General features: G+C 37.2%; 1 non-coding gene across 1 annotated transcript; it reads left to right on the forward strand.

Moving 5' to 3' along the window:
* The first annotated feature begins 6,001 nt into the window (after window positions 1–6,001).
* Window positions 6,002–6,108, forward strand: LOC141662391 (small nucleolar RNA R71). Its single transcript, XR_012550510.1, has one exon. It is a non-coding gene; the product is annotated as a small nucleolar RNA R71 (small nucleolar RNA).
* Window positions 6,109–6,455: the final 347 nt, after the last annotated feature.

The raw sequence follows: 6,455 nt of genomic DNA on the forward strand, positions 1-6,455 counted from the left end.
TCGGACCAGCAGTGATTCAAAGGACCAAGGATATAATAGATTTAATCAGAGGATGGCTGGTAGTAGCCCAAGATGGACATAAAAAGTATGTTGATTCGACACAAAAGGACAAATAATAGGAAATTGGGGACCTAGTAATGTTAAAGGTATCCCTTGGAAAGGATTGATGAGGTTCAAAAAGAAAGGAAAGCTAAGCCTATGAATTGTTGGACCCTTTGTGGTATTAAGACGTATTGGGAAGTTAGCATATGAGCTAGCCCTACCCCCGAACATGTAGCAAGTTCATAACGTGTTCCTCGTATCAATGATAAGGAAGTGTAATTCGGATGCCAGATAAATAGGGGCATATGAGCGCATAGACATGCAACCAGACGTAACCTACATGGAGCAACCAGGAAGGGTTATAGATCAAAAATGGACAAATGCTTAGGAGAAGAGTTATCAAACTAGTCAGAGTTTGATGGTAGAACCACAATGTGGGAAAATTATGTAAGAGTTAGAAAGTGCAATTCTAAGAAAGTATCCCTACTCATTTTCTATCTGATTCCGGGACGGAATCCTTTTAAGGAGGGGAGACTGTAATAACCCCAATTTTTGGAATTTTTAAAACCCTTATGAATAGTGTTTTGCTGATTATGCTGATTAAGAAAACTTTTCATGCCACACTATGAAGGGGTTCTTTTATTGATCTTCTGGGATATTATTAGTACTCTATGTGGTATATAAGTGTATGTAAAGATCGTCAGAATCCAAATCCGAACACTTTGATTTTTCCCGAAAATCCACCAGATATCGAAAGAATTGAGTATAAGGTAACAGGATAAAAAGGATTTAAATTCAAGGATTGTAAGAGAGGATCATAAAAGGAATATAATGTATTGAGAAAGGTTAAGGGAACCCAAGTAATAAGATCCCTGGTATGATCCCTCAAACGATAAACGAAAATGAAAGTTAAGCGAACCGTATAACAGATCAGCGGTCATTAGCCAAGTAATTAGAAGCTAATCAAAGAGATTAGTGGGGGTGATGTCATGAAACCAATGAGAAGAGGACAAAGGAGGGAGGGTGACATCACGTGGTGACATAAGCATGACCAAGCAAAGTGTGTTGTTGATTGAATTAGAACCACACAAAAATTACCATGGTAAAAAGGTAACAAAACAAATCAAAAGCAATCAACCAAGCCAAAACAATTCATTTCATCAAAATTAGAAGTTGACTTCTCTTCTTCAAGAACAAAAGCTCTCGGCTTTTTCTTCTTAAACCAAGGAAGAAATTTCAAAACCCTAGCTACACACCTTCAAAAATCAAGAGGTTTGTTTCTTTAGCTTCCATAATTCATAACTTAGATGAGCCATAAGTTAAAGCTCAAGATTCCATGATTTACATAGCTAATCAATTCATCAAAGTTCTTGGTGAATAGTGTTTTCAAGAACTAACTTTGTGTTTTCTTATGTTTTCTTCAAGATTCAAGCTTAGTAAAGATAACTAGTGGTTAATTAAAGCTTCCTTATTGATTCTCCACTCTCCAAGGAAGGTATAACCCCTCCAAACCCTAACTTTATTTGAGTAATTAGGTTTAGTTTTGTTGTTATAATTCATGAGAGGCTTGCTTGTTGTGAATGTAGAGATTAGTTGGTTTTGTAAAGTTTTTGGAGTGGTAGTTCTTGGATTGTTGACTAATGAACTTAAGTGTAGTTTAAATTCATGTTTAAGAATAGTATAAATTGATAATGTGAAGTTGTTGGGTCTGTTATGATGTAGTATGAATGGAGTTTGGGTTGGGATGTTGATTGTGAGATGATTGTGAGATGATTTGGAGTGGTTTAAATTTGGGTAATCGCGTAAACATAGCCGTCGTAATGTCCGATTTACTTTAGGCTGTTTTTGTTCTTAACATTAGGACCCGTGAACTCACTGCTAGGTTTTGACCGTTGCCATGATTAGATAGTTCATGTTACGAGCTTCGTTTTGATATGTAGTTCGTTTGAATCCGATGAACGGTTTAGGAGAAACGAACGTTTTAATTAACGGCGTTTAGCGAACGAATCATTACCCCTCGCCTTACTTTGAAACATAGGTTAAAGACCTAAAAGACTAATTGGAGTATGAAACATTTATTTAAAGTGTGTTAGGCAGTTGGTAAGGCACTCGCGAAAGAATCGCCTTAAAACTCGTAATGGTTAATTTATTAAAAATGGTGGAGCCGAGGGTACTCGAGCGACTTATGAGAATCAGTAAGCGCAAAGCGAGCGTTAGAGTCCAAATTGGTTAAAGTATAGGTTTATAAGTGACTTTGGTTTAATTCCAACTTATATGTTGTTTATAGGTTACCAGACTCGTCCCAAGCCATTCGTAACCCCCAGTCGCTCAGGCAAGTTTTCTACCCGTTATACTGTTGTGGTGATGTATACTTTTGTATATGCATTATCTTGTGATAGATGGATGATTGTTATTAGCAAATTCTTGCGATATATTGTACCATGTGATATGGTATATATGCATGCCTGTTTCGTATTCTTGATACATATATCTATTGTTTCAGTTGATAATACCTATGCTAGAGATAAGCGGCAATTTGCATATACCCTTAGTATAGGGGACCCGAAGGTAAACATTTTTCTAAAACCGGGAGTCGATGCTCCCGAGTATAATATATATATATATATATATATATATGAATAGTTTTTAAAACTATTATTCGAATAAGGTTTATTCGATACCTTTATTTTATTAATGAATATTATTTTGAATATTCATTCGAGGGCTTATGACTCCGTTTATTTTATTTGTGAATATTATTATTTGAATATTCATTCGAGAACTTATGACTCTGATAATTTACTAATTATTATTCTTTATTTTATTAAAGAATAATGTGTCGATAATCAAACTTACTTTTGATTATTCAAATAAAGATAGTACTTTCGTATAAGTATATCTTTGGTTATTTAATATTCATTTCAAGTATAAGTTTTACAACTTCTACTTCAATTATTTTTATAAAGATTATTCTTTATGGGAATATTATTTAAATAATAATATTCAGATATTTTCTAATATATTGGGCCTGATTTATTTTATTAAATCAGCATCACTCCAAACATTCTTAAAAATGTTTTGCGAGTCTTCAAAATGATTTTAAAAGCTAGAGCGGATCCCAAAACTCATTTTTTTTTATTTAAGATCCTCCTTTAGAAGGGGATTTAAATACTCGCTCAAAACCTGAGGGATCCGGCTTTGTGGTATGTTTTATATTCGCAACAAGGTTGCTGTCTTGATAAAAGAGTTTTTGATTACTTACCCAATACTCGGGAAGTAAAATTCTTGGAACAAGTTAATCCATTAACAGGCATCGCCTGGGAAATATCGGTGAGTTTTCCTTTCCAACTAGATACGACTTCTTGGTGGAGCCGTATCAACAAGTTTCTACTTGGGGAAAGTGGGGACGAGCTTTACGTTTCAGAGTCATGGATTTCATCTGAACTAGGAGTGGCGTAAGTGGTCGAGTGGCGCCGGCCCAGCCTAATTATATTGGCCCAAATGGCCTGGAAGTTCCGCTAAGATGGTCCATTCCTTAGGAGTCCAGTGTTCGGTTGACAAGTAAATCCGACAGGTTCTCCTCTACATGTAGAAAATGGTGGGGTTGTACTAGTGCGATTGATCATCGTAAGTGGTCTTCCTGGCACGACAAACTCCCGTAATGAGTTCATCATCCAGTTGGATATTTCTGCAACACTACCCAGAGCACCTCGATAGAAAGGCTACGGTTGGGTAATTGTTGAGTGTTGGCAGGGGCAAGCTTTCAAAATGATGTTTGCATTAAATGAAGTATCTCGTAACTTCATTTTATTTTGATGATATTTTAAAGATTGATTCTATACAAGTTTTGTCTAGTAGCTTAATCTATGGGATGAACTAATTATAACTTGAACGGTGGTAGTTCAAGTAGTATTCGGAAAAGATATAAGTATATTGGAGTATATTGTAACTTCATCTTTTAAAGTTATATCTAGTAAATGATTATCTTATGCATGACAAAGATTTTCAGAAAAACATTGAGACAAGGTTAGATATCTGAGATCACCTTGCAACGATATTTTATACAGTTATAAACTGGAACTCTGTGTATATTATGCATGGAAGAGGACTTCCAAGATTTTGAAAAGTATATATACATATATACTGAATATTTTGCAACTTGGTCGCGGTAAGATATAAAACTTGGTTCATTTCTTCTTGACCAAGACTTTCATGAGTACTATGAGAATGCTCATATATTGTAAATCATTATACATATTATTTTGTTGGGCTTGTTGCTCACCCTTGCTTTCTTCTTTCATCACACAACATCAGATAGACAAGATGAACAGGACCAAGCTTCCAATTCGCAAGCGGTTAGAAAATGTTCCGCAGTTTTCTGGAAACGTTGATGCCGCCGTAGCTGAGGTAGGAGCTACCAATAGGCTAGGTTTTCAACTATTGATAAACCAGACTTATGTATAATATGAATTGTAATAATGGCAAAGAAATGTAAATTTATTCAGAACCTTCTTGAGGTGTAATGGCTTATTATGTGGAATAAAATGACTTGTGTTATTTTTTTGGGTATTCATCTCTAAGACTATAACTTGCGGTGTGTGTGTGTGTGTATTATGGGGTCACAGTACGCAGTAATTGGTTGATTGTTAAGGGATATGGAACTCGTGACAACCCGAATCCCCGACCCCGGATTTGGGGGTGTTACACTTAAACTTCAGAGGCAATTTCTGTTACAGAACTGCACTCCATTCCTCCGTAAGAGCAACGGTCTCTAAGTCATCGAGCTTCACTTTCCGAGAGGGAATACCTTTCATAGACTTTGCATAGCTAGGCATTTATTCAAGAGCTTCAGTGAAAGGTATGTTGATATGAATTTTCTTGAACACCTCTAGAAACATAGCAAATTGCTTATACAACTTCTACTTCTGCAACCTCTTAGGAAAAGGAGGTGGAGGATAGACCTATTTCTCCCCAGTATTACCCTCAGGATGAGTGTTTTCCACAGTTTTCTTCCTTGATTCCATAACGGCATCCTTCTACACCACTTTTCAACTACAATCTCATTTTCTGGAATTGGAAAGGGTGTAGACGCACCTGCATTTTGGACAGAGTTTTCATACTCTTCGTCTTGCTGAATCTGGGGGCTTGTGACCCTTATGGATCTCAAGGTGATGGTAATCACCTATTCGTTAACTTCCCTCTTGTCAAGATTGGCTTCTGTATGACTAGAAAGTGTTCCTAGTAGTCGATCAATAAGGCGTTAGAAATTTTTCCTTTCTGGTTCTCCAGAGTCTTGATAGAAATGGCCTGTCTTTGGCATATAAGAGCCTGGTTTTTGAACATAAGCCTCAACTCCTCCAATTCAGATTTTTCATTCGAAGATTGACCTGCACCATGAGTTTGTTGTTGAAGTTGGAGTTGTTTTCTTGGTACAAATTGATGCTGAAAACCATGAGGATTGAATTGCTTGTTTCCAAACTGCTGGATCGGCTGTTGCATGGCATTCTGATTGTTGCTCCACCTGAAGTTAGGATAATTCCAGTTGTAAGGATGATAAGAGTTTGGAACTGGTTGCTGCGATCTCTGAAAGGTGCTTACAAATTGAGATGATTCACTAGATATAGCGCATTGCTCCATCGCATGCGAACCTGCACACAGCTCACAAACACTGGTTATCTGATTAATGCCATAGTTAGGCAGAGAATCGATCTTTATAGACAATGCCTTTAGTTGAGCAGTGATAGCCATAGCTGTATCCACTTCAAGAACTCCTGCTACCTTACCCTGTGGCAATCTCTGAGCTGGATACTGATATTAATTAGCAGCCATCAGTTCAATTAGCTCTTAAGCTTCATTATAGCTCTTAGCCCATAAGGCTCCACCTGATGTTACATCAAGCATGGGTCTTGAATGTGCTCCCAAACCATTATAAAAGCAATTGATGATCATACAGTCAGGCATTCGATGATGAGGACACTTCCTAAGCATCTCCTTGTAGCGCTCCCGAGCTTCATATAGAGATTCTCCCGATTGCTGCACAAATTGAGTGAGAGCGTTTCTTATTACAGCTGCCTTCTCCATAGGGAAAAATTTAAAGAGAAACTTTTGAGCAAGATCTTCCCAAGTAACAATCGAACCATCTGGTAGAGAGTGTAACCAGCTCTTAGCCTTGTCCCTTAGAGAGAATGGAAGCAGTCTCAGTTTCACGGCATCCTCAGACACACCATTGAAACTGAAGGTGTCGTAGATCTCTATGAAATCCCTGATGTGCATATTTAGATCTTGCATTGGAGAACCCCCAAACTAGACTGAATTCTGCACCATCTGAATTATGTCAGGCTTGATCTCGAAGGTATTAGCTGTGATAGCTGGCCGGACAATGCTAGATTGAATGTCATTGATCTTCGGTTGAG

Source organism: Apium graveolens, chromosome 5, assembly GCF_009905375.1.
Source record: "Apium graveolens cultivar Ventura chromosome 5, ASM990537v1, whole genome shotgun sequence".
NCBI classification, from domain to species: Eukaryota; Viridiplantae; Streptophyta; class Magnoliopsida; order Apiales; family Apiaceae; genus Apium; species Apium graveolens.